At 38.5% G+C, this 13,849-nt stretch overlaps 1 protein-coding gene across 1 annotated transcript in view; it reads right to left on the bottom strand.

Annotated features, from left to right (window-relative positions):
* The window catches only part of GUCY1A1 (guanylate cyclase 1 soluble subunit alpha 1), a 64,226-nt gene extending 52,555 nt beyond the window's left edge, over positions 1 to 11,671 (bottom strand). Inside the window, 2 exon segments of the mRNA NM_001132215.2 lie at positions 11,085 to 11,158; positions 11,543 to 11,671. The gene's annotated coding sequence lies outside the window, so the exon portion shown is untranslated.
* Positions 11,672 to 13,849: the final 2,178 nt, after the last annotated feature.

Below are 13,849 nucleotides of genomic sequence, written 5' to 3'. Positions count from 1 at the left end.
GGAGATACACCTATTGCTAAGTTAATAGGTGTATGAGTTAATGGGTGCAGCACACCAGCATGGCACATGTATACATATGTAACTAACTTGCACATTGTGCACATGTACCCTAAAACTTAAAGTATAAAAAAAAAAAAAAAAAAGACACATTTGAGTTAAAGCAGCATTTCCCAAAATGTGGTTTGCAAACTCTTGGGAATGTTCTGAGACCTTTTCAGAGGATCTGCAAGGACAAAACTATTTTCATAACAATACTCTAATATTATGCACCTTTTTCATTCTCATTCTCTCACAGATTGCAGCAGAGTTCTCCAGAGACTACATGACATGTGATGATGTAATCATTCTAATGGAATTTATATTTGTGTAGAATTTTCTAAATTAGTAGATTTAAAGCATAAGTGTACATTTTTGGACATTAACGCAGCTTGTTCTCAGAACTTCTATTTTGATTTTTCCTAACTATCAATATACTTGCTATAATGTTTGTAATTTCATTATTGTCTAATAATTTATTATTTTGAAACCTTGAAGTTTTTCTTGGTCTTAAATGTAAACACAAGAAGTAATTCCACTTTGCTAAAGTTTTTATAGAAACTGTTATTATTTTAGATTTTAATATTTATTCTAAGACCAAGTCTATTGATTTTTTCATATATATATGTATATTTTTTTTTGAAATGGAATCTCGCTCTGTCAGTCAGGCTGGAGTGCAGCGGCACGAACTTGGCTCACTGCAACCTCCGCCTCCCAGGTTCAAACAATTCTCCTGCCTCAGTTTCCAAAGTAGCTGGGATTACAGGCACCCACCATCATGCCTGGCTAATTTTTGTATTTTTCATAGAGACGGGGTTTCACCATGTTGGACCAGGCTGGTCTCGAACTCCTGACCTCAGGTGATCCGCCAACCTTGGCCTCCCAAAGTGCTGGGATTACAGGTGTGAGCCACGGTGCCCAGCCTGATTTTTTTCTTATATTTAAGGATGGATTCTTGGCTTAAAAAGAGGAAACTAGAACACTTTTTCAATCCACAGCTGTACTATCTAGGACTGCCATTGTGAGCTTATAGCTATCCAATACTTAAAACTTCCTGATGAGATCAGTGGTGATAGTCATGAAGGCTAACTTTTGACACTGTATAATAAAGTGTGTCACCATTTGGAAAATGTGTAAATTTCAATGGACCAATATTTTCCAAATGACTGTGATCCTACATATAAGCTGATGAACAAAATTTTGTATGAATAAAGGATCCATTCCCAAGCATTCTTCAGGACCTTTCTCTCATAATCACATTACCTAATCTTCCCTTAGAATCTTTCATCAACTCATCTGATTATTTATTAACTCATTCATTCATTCACATATGCCAAAAATATTTATTAGGCACATATTACTACATTCTAAAGGATGAGATTTCAGGGATTAAAAACAAAAACAAAGAAATAAAAACAATCCAATCCTAGTTCCTTAAGGAGTGTTTTGAGTAAAGGTTGGGGCGGACAGACTTAGACCACACAAACTCAGTTCAGTGTGATGTCATGACAGGCTGTGATGGGGACATGAAGAATCTGCATGTGCCCCTATACAGTACATTGGTAAACATGTCCTTGAAAAAGTGACACTTAAGGTGAGCTTTGTAGAATAAATAGGAAATAGCAAGGCAGAGACAACAAAATAAGGCATTGCAGGCGCAGAAAAATAAATGCAAAAGACAAAGACTTGAAAACAAAAAAAGGTTGGAAATTAATTGCAGCTAAGACAACATGACCATAATACACGATTCAAGGAAGAGAATGATCAAGAATAAAGCTGCAGTCAGGCAGTAAAATATAGCTGTCAGATTACCCACTTAAGTGATAAACACTGCGTGAATCCTACACCACTTAAAATGAGTTTTAACACATGCTCTGCAGCAAAAATTCTTGAGACTTGCAATCACTGGCCAATTAGTATTTACCAAGGACAGTGAAAGTAAATAGAAACATAGCCAAATACCTTTTCACTGTGCACAAAATAGACGGTGACAATATGCAACTACCAATTTCCAGGACGCGCTGAAACAGATCCAATGTTAAGACAAAAATAACTAAACTAAATTGATTTTCCTCTGGTTTGATTTAGGTAGATAATCAAGGCCATAACATGCCGATGTGGAAAAATGTCCCAACCATCCCCAGGAATGAAGAAAACTAATAGGCAACAAAAGTGTTAAAAAAAAAAAAAAAAAACCCAGCTCTTCTTAGGACATTCTTTGCTTTCTTTTGGTCTTCCTCTTTCTATTTAAGCCCTGTATTGTTGCCCAATACACCCTATTTAGGTCTCATTTTCTTATCTATGTCCCACATACTGAGCCTTTCAGTTTCCTTTTTCTCTTTACTTTAAAAAGCTATGTCCAAGTGTCATGCTCTTGATTGAAGGCAGAAAGACAACATAATAAAAGTAACCACTGCTATTGGGCAACTTCTTCATTGTGCTGCTCTTCATGGTAAAACAAGTATCTTATTGACTCCAGGAGATACTCCAAAAGATTGAATCAACCCAAAGGAGATTTAGGCCTTAGGACAGTACCAAGTGGGAGAGCAATTTTTGTGGAAGGTGGCCTTGCGATATCCCTCATATACAACTTTCTTGCTCTCAGCCAAGCCAGCAGGCAAGCCATAAAGCCATAGGTGGTAACCAGTCTAGGTTAAGATAAACTCTCACAGCTTCAAAGAGGAGGAGAGACAGAAGAGAAGAAAAGCAGTGACTTTAATTAGGATAATTTGTTCTCCAAAGTATAAACTCTTATCAGGGCATATCACAGCTCTCCTACATACCACTGCTGGTTTTTTGTTAGCATAAGATGAAACAACAAGGGCTTATGAATTATTCTGAGCCAGTGACACAGAAAAGAAGCAGAAATAGATGCTGTGGTGTATTAAATTGTTATTTGGGATAGAGCTGGACAAAGAGGAATATGACTTACAATTAGTGACTACAAATATTTTAAAACATTAAAAGAAATAGAATTTTACCCAAAGTTGTTTGTTTTCGCTGGGAAGCCTGCCTTTTGCTAATCATATTTATAAATGTATAGTGCTAATCTAATATATGAATATCTTGCTTTACAACTCGTGTACTGACAGTTTTATTGCATTTACCTAAATTTCCTTCAATGCTGCATTTGTAATTCTCTAAATACTTCACATATAGTGCTAAAGATCTTGATATAACTTTATGCTCACAAATACACAATTTAAAAGTTCATGTTATACTATGGAATACTGAAATTCCTTGTCACATATTTTATTAATAATGTAATAAAAACCACATATCATTTAACTACTTATAATGAGCATATTTGAAGCTGCAAAGTGATGGCGAATTGAGAACAATAAGCAGCTAAAAATTCCAGTGCATATACTGTCATGCGCCAAATAACAATGTTTCTGTCAGCTATGGACCACATACACAATCATGTTCCAATATGTTTATAATGGGGCTGAAAAATTCCCATTCCTTAGTGACTGATAGCCATTGTAATGTCATAGCACAATGCATAACTGAAATGCTTGTGGAGATGTTCGTGCAGGCAAACCTACTGTGCTGCCAGTCATATAAAAAGCATAGTACATACAATTACCTACGGTATATAAAACTCGATAGTGATAATAAAGTACTATTTTATTGGTTTATGTATTTACTATATTATGCCTTTTATTGTTATTTTAGAGGGTACTAGTTTTACTTATAAAAATAAGTTAACCGTAAAACAGCCTCAGGCAGTTTCATCAGAAGGTATTCCAGAAGAAGGCACTGTAATCATAGGCGAGGACTGTTCCATGCTTGTTATTGTCCCTGAAGATCTTCCAGTGAGAAAAGATGTGGCAGTGGAAGACAGTGAAACTGAAGATCCTGACCTTGTGTAGGCCCATGCTAAGGTGTGTGTTTTTGTCTTTATTTTTAATAAAAAAGCTTAAGATGTAAAAAGAAATAAATTTTAAAATTAGAAAAAATCTGTTAGAATAAGCGTATAAAGAACGAAAATCCTGGACTTGTAATATAACCCTTCTTTATTTTAAACATTTTTTTTTACAAGTATTCTCCATATAACTTCACTGTTCCAAGTAGGCTCATCATAGCACGTGTTTTCTTTGTTTCTTTCTTTCTTTTTTTTTTTTAGATGGAGTCTCGCTCTGTCACCCAGGCTGGAGTGCAGTGGCGCAATCTTGGCTCACTGCAAACTCCGCCTCCCGGGTTCAAGCAATTCTCTGCGTCAGCCTCACGAATAGCTGGAATTACAGGCACCCACTACCATGCCCGGCTAATTTTTTGTCTTTTTAATAGAGACGGGGTTTCACCATCTTGGCCAGGCTGGTCTTGAACTCCTGACCTTGTGATCCACCTGCCTCGGCCTCCCAAGGTGCTGGGATTACAGGCGTGAGCCACCAGGCCCGGCCAGAGCACACATTTTCACTGAGTGCTTATGAGCCATTGAGCACTTGTATTAGATGACTGTGTATAAAATGGGGAACTAAACAGAAATGATACCTCTCTCCACAAGTATCAGTATAATAGTAAAAATTCAGCAAGTAATTATTCATATCATAATAATTCTACAGAGGAAGCACAATGTGTTACAGGAAAATATAAGGCATGCAATTTAGGCTTGGAAGATCAGGGAAAGGTTTTAAGAAGCAGAGCTTAGTTTGAGATCTACAAGATGTGTAGGTGTGGGCCCCACAACGATTGAACAAGGGGAAACGAAAAGCTAGAAATGGAAAAGTGGTGTTCTCCACAAACAAATACTTCAAAGCTATGGCCTGGGAAGGCTCAGCATTACCCGTTCCGCCATACACAGGGTACACACACATACATCAAACACACACACACACACCCACACACACATCTGATCACTGCAGTGAATCCTTTCCTTTCCTGTGTCTAGAATACTCTTCCTACTATTTGCCACATTTAAATCCTACAGGTCCTATGATGTCCAACATCCTGATCTTGTTTTAAAACCTCAGCTAAGTCTTAGATTTCCTCCGGAAAGCCTTACTCAATATTTCCATCACACCGAACTCTCTTCCTTCTCCTAACCTCTTTAAAACTTATTAAAACTATTCTACAAATATTATGCTCATTGTTAAGTGCTGATATGTATAATTCTGAGACTATTTCTTGGTTTTGTTCATGCAGACTTTAAATTCCTTCAAGTCAAGGAGTATGTGTCATAAACTTTTGCTTTGTATCTTCCTCAGTGACAAGCATAATCCATAATAAACTTTATTGAGAGAAGTACAAAATAGTGGCTGAGTCTCTAAGACAAGTGTTATAAAATATAAGACATAAAATAAGTTGAAGCTTTCAAAAGAAAAGAAAAAATGTCCTTTTAATTCTTGCTATGATTGCCAGATAAAGTGGTGATAATGGCATTTTTATTAGATATAGGAAGAGCACACTGGATAAAGATATTCAAATCACAGTACATGAACAAACAGGCAGAACTACTCTGCTCTTGTTTTGTTTCATATCCATTCCTTAAGAAAATAATATCCATACTTATAAAAGTAGGACAAAACTAAAAATAACAAATTTAAGGTCCAGAATGTAGAATGATATCAAATATTCTAAATGAGTTTAAATCCATTAATTTGGAGAAATTACACTACAAAATATTGAAAGCATGTGTGGATAAAATAAAGGAATTGTTAAAGTCATCTTTAAAAATATTGTGATGAAGAGAAGTGTTGACAGAGTCCAACCATTGCCTCAATTTTCAAAATTGGGAAGGTGGATTCCATCAGCTATAATTTAGAGAGCTGGACATTAATTGCAGGTACTATTCCAAAGAGATGATTAAAAACATGGCATGCAAGCATTCAAAATGTGAAGTGCTGTAATCTACAAGCTAAGGAGAGGTCACAGGAACCTATCCTTATCAACTAACCTAGTTATCTCCTTTTGTTTTTAATAGCAGTTACTTGACATCTATTCTGCAGAAAGTGGAGACTCATTTCAGGGAGGAATTTGACCAAGTCTGTCTCAGTATACTCTCTTAAGTCACACAAAGGAATGTGAACTTTAAAGAGAGTTATTTGACTGTAACTGGTTGAACAACCTTATAAAGAGGAATAATTTATGGACTAATGTAAAGCAGGAGTCTAACGTAAAGGACGATGTCTAGGAACATGCCAAAGGTAGTTCCAGTTCAGCATTGTAGATAGTCACTTGGATGAAGATGTTAATTATATCCTGATCAAATCTGTTAATTCCTCTAAATTGGTGAAAATGGCTAATCTGTATCAAGGACTCAGAATCCAAGATGACCTTGACTTTCTGGAACAACAGCTAACTAAAGGTAATGATTAAATTTAATTGCAGTAAGTATTTGTAAAAGTCCCAAATCAAGTGGCCAAACATAAAATTCGGTGGGGAAAATAAGTGTATTTGCAGAAGAATGTGCAAAAAAGATACATAATTAAACAGTGTTGTATGAGTGCAAAAAAAAGGGGGGGGGGAAGAGTAGAATAGATTTCAGGTTGATTTACTATATGATATCCAGAGAAGATAAATATATCAGAGGACAGTCCTCTATGTTTAACTCTGGGGATCACACTTTAATAAAAACAGAAGTGCATCCAAAAGAGAAAAGTCCTGGTAACAATGAGACTCTCAACCCATGGTAAATAAGCATGGATTGAAGAAACTGAATATTATCTTAGACACTATTAAGAGTTGTTAGATGTAAAAGCATTTTCTATAAATACTCTAAGAGGTAAAAATTAAAGATATAAATATTATAGAGACAAATTCGATAGCTGAATATAAGAAAAGAGTTCTTATGCTCACATCTGGTGAAAGAAATGCTCACTGTATTCAAGATGGGTGTTGACAAATAATTTGCCAAAACTGACCTTAACATCCTCTGTGAATTAAAAAGTATGGTCCTCTGCTAAGAATGAAGAGTCTGGAGATAATCTGGGCAGACTAGAAAACCTGGAAAAATCCAGAATATGTACCATGGAGAATTTGATATGAAATTAACTAAAAAAGAATAAAATAGCTGCACAGCACTGTTAAGTATCCTCTAAGCTGAAATTGGAGTGAAGCAATAGGTAGTTGGCTACAAGATACAGTTATGTCTCTTTGTCCAGCTAAATCAACAGCAAGGAAGGTAAAGCAAACATTAAAAGTGAAGCTGACATTGGGAAGGCAGGTTCTGGTAGGTCTAGTGGCAAGAGATTTAAGGGTTGGAGCAGAATTAAAATTGTTGGTGAAATAAATAACAGTTTACAAGCAATTCTGAAGAGGTTACAAACTATGTGACAGAAGAGCACACAAGGGTCTCTGTCACCAAGACCATAGCTCCATGTGGTAGCATCAAAGCATAAACAAGCCTTAATTCAAGAATAACAATGACAACAATGTTAAGCTCTTTAGACACCTACTATGCACCAAGCACTATGGATCCAACATTGGATACCGTGAAGGAGATTTGAGTTTAATGGGAGATGCAGACATTTAAACAGGTACTTTCAATGTCATGTGACATAGCAAAAGGGGATAAATAGATAGGCTGGACCTAGAAAAAAAAGGTCAGGATTAAGAAATGGGTCTGCCCCATTTGCTTCCTCCCTAAGAAGGTGTTCACTCTCAAAGCCATTGTCTCGTGTCGACTTCCTGCTAATTCTTAGTATGGTGAGATAGATGACTTGGTATGTGAGTTAATTAATTTGACTTGGCCTCAATTTTTAAAATGCAGGATTTGTTTTAATGAAATATTATTTAATGGCCAGAAAGCATACCGGAAGTTAGAAACTACAGGCTATGAGGCACATTCTTGTGGCAAGGAAGAGCCTGCTCCAGAGTCTCTCAAGTTTTAAGATGTAGCCATTCTCTCCTACTGTGGGCTGAGAGGGAAGCCCACTCTACAGCTCTTCCTTCACCCCTCCAAAATAACTCTGTTCATCCTCTGTAAGCCTTCGAGGCTATAGGAAGAAGAAGCCAGGGAAGAAGAAAAACTACATATATAATAGGTAAGACATTTCAAAATGTTCTGAAAGAAAATAAAAGAAGCAGATATGATTCAGGATAGCCAGGAAATTACTTCATCCAAAGTAAATCAACTAGTAACTAAACATTGACAAAAGCTCTTCTTGTATCAAGTCAAGATGTAACACCTAAAACAAACTATTGCAGAATGAATGTAGATGGTCAAGAGACAAAAATATTTTTAATTATTGATACTTTAGGAAAAAAATTGTTTTTACAAATGTGCAGAAAAGTAATAAATAGAAATGTTTAAGAAAAGTGGCTTGGGTAAATATTTTTAATTAACCAGTGTAAAAATAGTGCCTTCAAAATGGAATATTCTCACAAATAAAAGCCCAGCAACTTCTTAGTGAATCTGACAGAAAAAGTCATTCTGAGTAACAGCTTCCTCCAAAAATTTTTCCCATTAATGGACATACTTTTTGGCTTGTATTACTGAAATGTTACTTTACCTTTCCATTTCCCCTTACTTGTAGAGATTCATTCTGATGGCTAATTTGATGTTTATTTAGTTCTGAAAAAAAGGTTAATTAGAAATTATGGGAGTACAGATCATGTTATTTTAAACTAACCTGTAAAGAAAGAAATATTATCCTCAGTCCACACTCATTAATTGTTAGCAAATGTAAATGCAGGATTTAATTTCCCTTGTATAGTTTCTGAAAAAATTCAGTTATACAATATCAATGTGTCAATAAAAGTGATGTTAGATAAAGATTTAATTTTTTTCAATTTCATTTGAAAAATATGACAAAATTCTTAAAATTCAGTCACAAAATATTTTACTGATGTATTTGTAATAGATATACTTTAATTTTAATATTATCACTTGTTGGTAGTGAAATATTAAAATAGCTTTTCAAAATGTCTTAAGAAGGATCCCTTAATAAGACATAATTATAAGAGTTATAAGTACTAAGCATTGTGAAGTTTTTCACACTTTTGTTTTTGGTATTGCCATAAATAAATAAAATAATTTTATATTTCCTTCCTCATTCTCCGAATGACAGAAAACTATTTTAATCATATTATTTAATACCTGAATATCTAGAAGCAAGACCTTTAAGGGGCTATTTATATTTCATACACTATGAGACACTATACCAAGCATAAGTACTTTATATTTTGATTGGATTTCAAAGACAAAAATATAATTTTTATTTTCTGTCGTATAATAGAAAGAGATCTTACAATATAAAGTATAAATATACCTTATAAATATAAATATAAGGTATCCATCTATTAATTATAAATTTCTACTAAATACACTTCACACACCTGTTTCTTAATACATTAAAATACATACATCTGGTCTATTTTATGTGAAATATTTAACTACTGTAACACCATTTAATTGTTCTAGAATTTTCCTTCTAGCCTATGTCTGCAGGCTGTATGTAGACAGCCTGTTGTTTTGATAAGAAAAAGTGTGGCTTACGTGTTTTTACCCCGTGGTCCTTAATTTTCTATTAGGACACAGGTCCATTTTGGATATTTGACTATGTACTATCTCCCTTAAAATGCAGCCACTCTAATGTTTAAATACAATTTTAGGGACTTCACGGCCCCTTGAAGAAGATCCACAGACCCAGTTTTTTAATGGCTGAACAAAGCATAGACTGCATAGACAACTTCCACTGAAGGAATAATAAAGCTGATATATATAACTTTCAGACCAATCAAGTGTTGCTTATTTTGGTTACATCGTTGCTATCATAACGTGTTGACTTTTTACCACTGTACATAATACGGTACCTGAAGTGATCACTCTTAAAGAAAAAATATGTATAGCAATTTTAGGAAAAGCAATAGACCACTTCTACACTATGAACCAAGATTTAAAAAAAATTATATCAAGTGCTTCTACGCTTACCCATACGTAACAGGAAAGTTTGACGTTCCTACAAAGACAGTTCTAGTAAGTGGTAGACATGTATGAAATCAAATCAATTCATTAAATAGGCATTTAGTGAAATTACCATAGGAGAACTGATCCTAAAACATCACTATTGATATGTTATAAATGAAGTTCAAATGAAAGAAAAAAAAAATCTGTCCTATTTAAAACTCAGCACTGTTTCCATAGGTTCCAAATCAAGATGCCTTCAACCAGTCATCGTTAAGTGAGCCGTACAATCTTCTGGCTTACTTCAGAAGATGTAAACTGTTTATCGAGTGCAAAATGAAAGAATAACCATGTGAAAATCAGTGAGCAAAGAAAGACGCACGAAATCCATAGCCTGAAATCACATGACCACATTGCAACGCAGCCCCTCACACCATTGTCACTGTCAGGCAGCTCAGGCGACAGGGTGCAGACAGGCGCGGAGACCGCGGTGGCCCCCTGCTCACGGTTTCTCCAAGAGCCGCAGTCCTAACGAAAACAGAAATGGGACTGCTAAGCAGTAAATCATTTGTGTCTCTCGCACACACGCGCACACCTCGTGGAGCCGCTGGGCAGTTAGCCGGCTGCCTTCTCTGGGCAGCCCATCGATCGCAGCTTTTGCTGTGGAGGAGGACGCGCCTCTTACCCACGCTGCAGCCGGCCGGGTGAAGTTGCCCTGAAGCCCGCCGCCGCCTCCAGCTCTGCTGCCTCCGGGGTCCAGGCATCCCCCAGCTGCGCCCGCTCGCTTGCCTGCCGGCGCGCTGGAGGCCGCAGCGTTGCACGCGGCTGATGGGCTCTGGGGCCCGGGCGCCCCGGCCGTGGGAGAGCAGCGGCCCCGGCGCGCCCCGCGCGTTCTCACGGCCCGGCCCCGCGAGCTCAGCAGCCGGCGCGGCGCTGCCCGGCGCCCACCCCCGTCAGTGCTCCTCCCTCGGGCGCCGCGGGTCCCCCGGGCCCTGGGCCGGCCCCTCGGGCGTCCTCTCCTTTCCTTTCGCTCCTCCCCAGCGTGGGAACCCGGCGCTGGCTTCCCAGGGCTGGGCAACTGGGAGCGTACCGAAGGTTTTTCAGGAGAGGAAGGAGACCCAACCCAAGCCAGGGTCCCGGAAGAGGGACCGCCTGTCTGAAGAGCCCCGACCCGCGTGGGGACGCAGCGACCACTTACTTGGTGGCTTCGCACACCTCGGGGCTGTGCTTCCGGATCTCTAGCAGCTCCAGGGCGCGCCTCGTAAATCCGCACTGCGAAGGGAGAAAGAGAGCAGGCGTCAGGGGTGGCAGGCGGTGAGCCGGAGAGGGGACCCTGCAGTGGCACCTGTCGGTCCCCGCACAAGTGCACCCTGGGCACTCGCGGCAGCGGCACTTACGCTTGGGTCGCTCGTGTCTACCTGCTCAACAGGCTGGGCGGGACGCGGCGTGCCTCGGAAACTGTATCGCCCGCGTGGCTCCCAGACAGTCCTCCTTGCCTTTGTCTCTCTGTATCTGTCTGTGTCTCCCTCTTTGATCACCCCAAAGGAACCCTTGCAGTTCCTTTCCATAAGGCATTCGATTTTTTCAGACCTCTGCCCGCCTCCTCCCCTTCTCTGCACCGAAAGACTGAAAAAGAAAGTAGCAGCCAAAACGCACCATGGTGAGATCACGCAGGGCTGGGGTCCCTAACCTCCTCCAGGCGCTCCCTCCCCCACAGGTGTCCTCCGCCTGGGTCTGTTCCAGGCTGCTCGCTGCTCTAGCGCAGGAAAAGTGTAGGAAAACTCTGCACTGAAACCTGCTTCTGGAAAACTGACTCTGAGCTGAGTCCCACCCACTAGGCTCAGACTAGGGCAGGGGAACTGAGTCCTGGTCTCTGCAGCCGCCCAATCGCCATACCAGAAATTACTGCGTGGAGACAGAGACCTAGGGGCAGGGGACAAAAAAAAAAAAAAAAAGAGAGAGAAAGAAAAAAATTGGAGGGGACTCCAGGAAAATTTGGCCCACTTAAAAAGAGAAAGAAAAACATGTCTTCTCCACTATGCACTGGTCTGGAAAAACTGTAGTTTTCCACAGTTAAAAACTCCAACATTTCTGCTGGGGAAGTTGACATCTGCGCTGATGACTCTTTTGTCCTGGTTTTCAGATTTGAAGCCAATCTACTCATTTGCAGATGCAGTTTTATGGTTACAGAGATTTTACGTCTTTTCAGTAAGGTCTGGCTTCTGCCTGGTTCAGTGCATTTAGTTATATTTGTTACCGTTGTGTGTGTTGTGATATTATGCTTTTCGTCACCTTTCTGACTTAAGAAAATCCCATCATGCTGTTCCATTGTGAATTAACAATTAATCATGATCTTTATGTGATCCGTTTTCAATTCAATTCAAGTCATGGTTATCTTCCCCTTCTATATCTTCCCCAAGTACACCATCTAATCTGGTCCCATTGTAAGCTCATCACATTTGCAAACTTTCTCCCAGTCTTGCCTACTGTGCTTGCCTCATAGTGAACATTAATCAGAATCAGGAAAAAAAATACATTTAAATAAGTCAGGAACAGTTAAGAAAGTCAGCAATATAAGCACAGGTTGTCACAGAAACTTTTGCCTTCCTGCCATCTCAGAAACTTCTCTTCCTCTACATTTAACCCATGATACTCTCTTAGATCAGTAGGACATGTGTACTAAGAATATTTAGAACTTCAGATGTAGAAGGAAACTTAAAAAATACACAGTAATTCATTAGTAAAAGGAAGAGGGAAGTCATACTATTTTTAAGTAAATGCTATGAACATTCTAGAAGCAAATGAGATATTGTCTGACAGCGTTCATAAAGGAACAGTATTAGAGACAGGACTTGAAGGATTGGTCATATTTGGAAAAAGATAAAATACAAGACTTTTTTGTTTTTGCTTTTCTCTGACAGAGGGAAACTTGTGTGCAAACATATAGAGGCTGGAAAGGCATGGCACTGTTCAAGAAACAAGGAGTAATACCATCTGGTAGAAATAAAAAGTACATAAAGAAAAGTGTAGGAAGATACGGTGGAAAGATAGGCCAGGTTCAGATGCCTGATCCGCAGTTGTCATGTGTTGCAGGCTTGTATAAAGACTTTGTTGTTGCTGTTGTCTTCGTCTGTTGATACCATTACTAATATTCCTTTCATTCTGGAAAATGATTTGTTTAACCCATTAATTTCTACTTTTACCATTCTCAAGTTTTATAGCACACCAAACTCCTTGATTAGTATTGCATTTGATCCCAGTACATTCTGCCAGGAGCTACTGAGTTTTACCAAGGGTAGACTCTCAACTGGATAGTGTCTTGTCTTCTTCCTCCTCTATCCTTTCTGACTGTCAGACAATGGGTAAGAAGAGGAAGCAACCAATCTAAGCATGAGGGTGGTTGAACCACCAAAAGGTGACTGCAAAAGACATTCTGTAATCTGGATGTTTGATCTGCTCTAAAAAAGTAACAAGAGTTCCTTGATGTTAGGGAAATACTAATCTTCACAGCCTAATTTCCTAGCAATGAACATGGTTCATAACGGGATTCACTAAAATGCCTGCTGAGTGGATAAATGAATACCTGAATATTTCATCATCTTCCAGGTCCAATCTTCTATCTTATAGTTGACTTATGGGTTAAAACCTACTTTCCTCCACTTTATGGAGAATAAGAAAGTTGTCATGACAACTTAATAAAAATGTTAACAAGGAAAATTATTCAGTATAAAGCAATCTCCCTAGCCATGTTGATGCTGGCAGAAAAGCTCAAGATATTTTTATTTCCTCTCAGGATGCTTTGTTTTTCTTGTACCTACAACCCACAATTGTCAACAGCATGAAAGCATTTAAATGTACATTACTTTCACACTTGCAAATGAAAGGACAATGGCAACTAGAGATAGTATCTAAATCCTTGCTACTCAGAGTATCCTTTCTATATTGGCAGGATCCCATAACCTA

This window comes from Pongo abelii, chromosome 3 (assembly GCF_028885655.2).
Source record: "Pongo abelii isolate AG06213 chromosome 3, NHGRI_mPonAbe1-v2.0_pri, whole genome shotgun sequence".
Taxonomy (NCBI): Eukaryota; Metazoa; Chordata; class Mammalia; order Primates; family Hominidae; genus Pongo; species Pongo abelii.
Note: the sequence above shows the minus strand (reverse complement) of the source record. Positions and strands in the feature narration are given on the sequence as shown.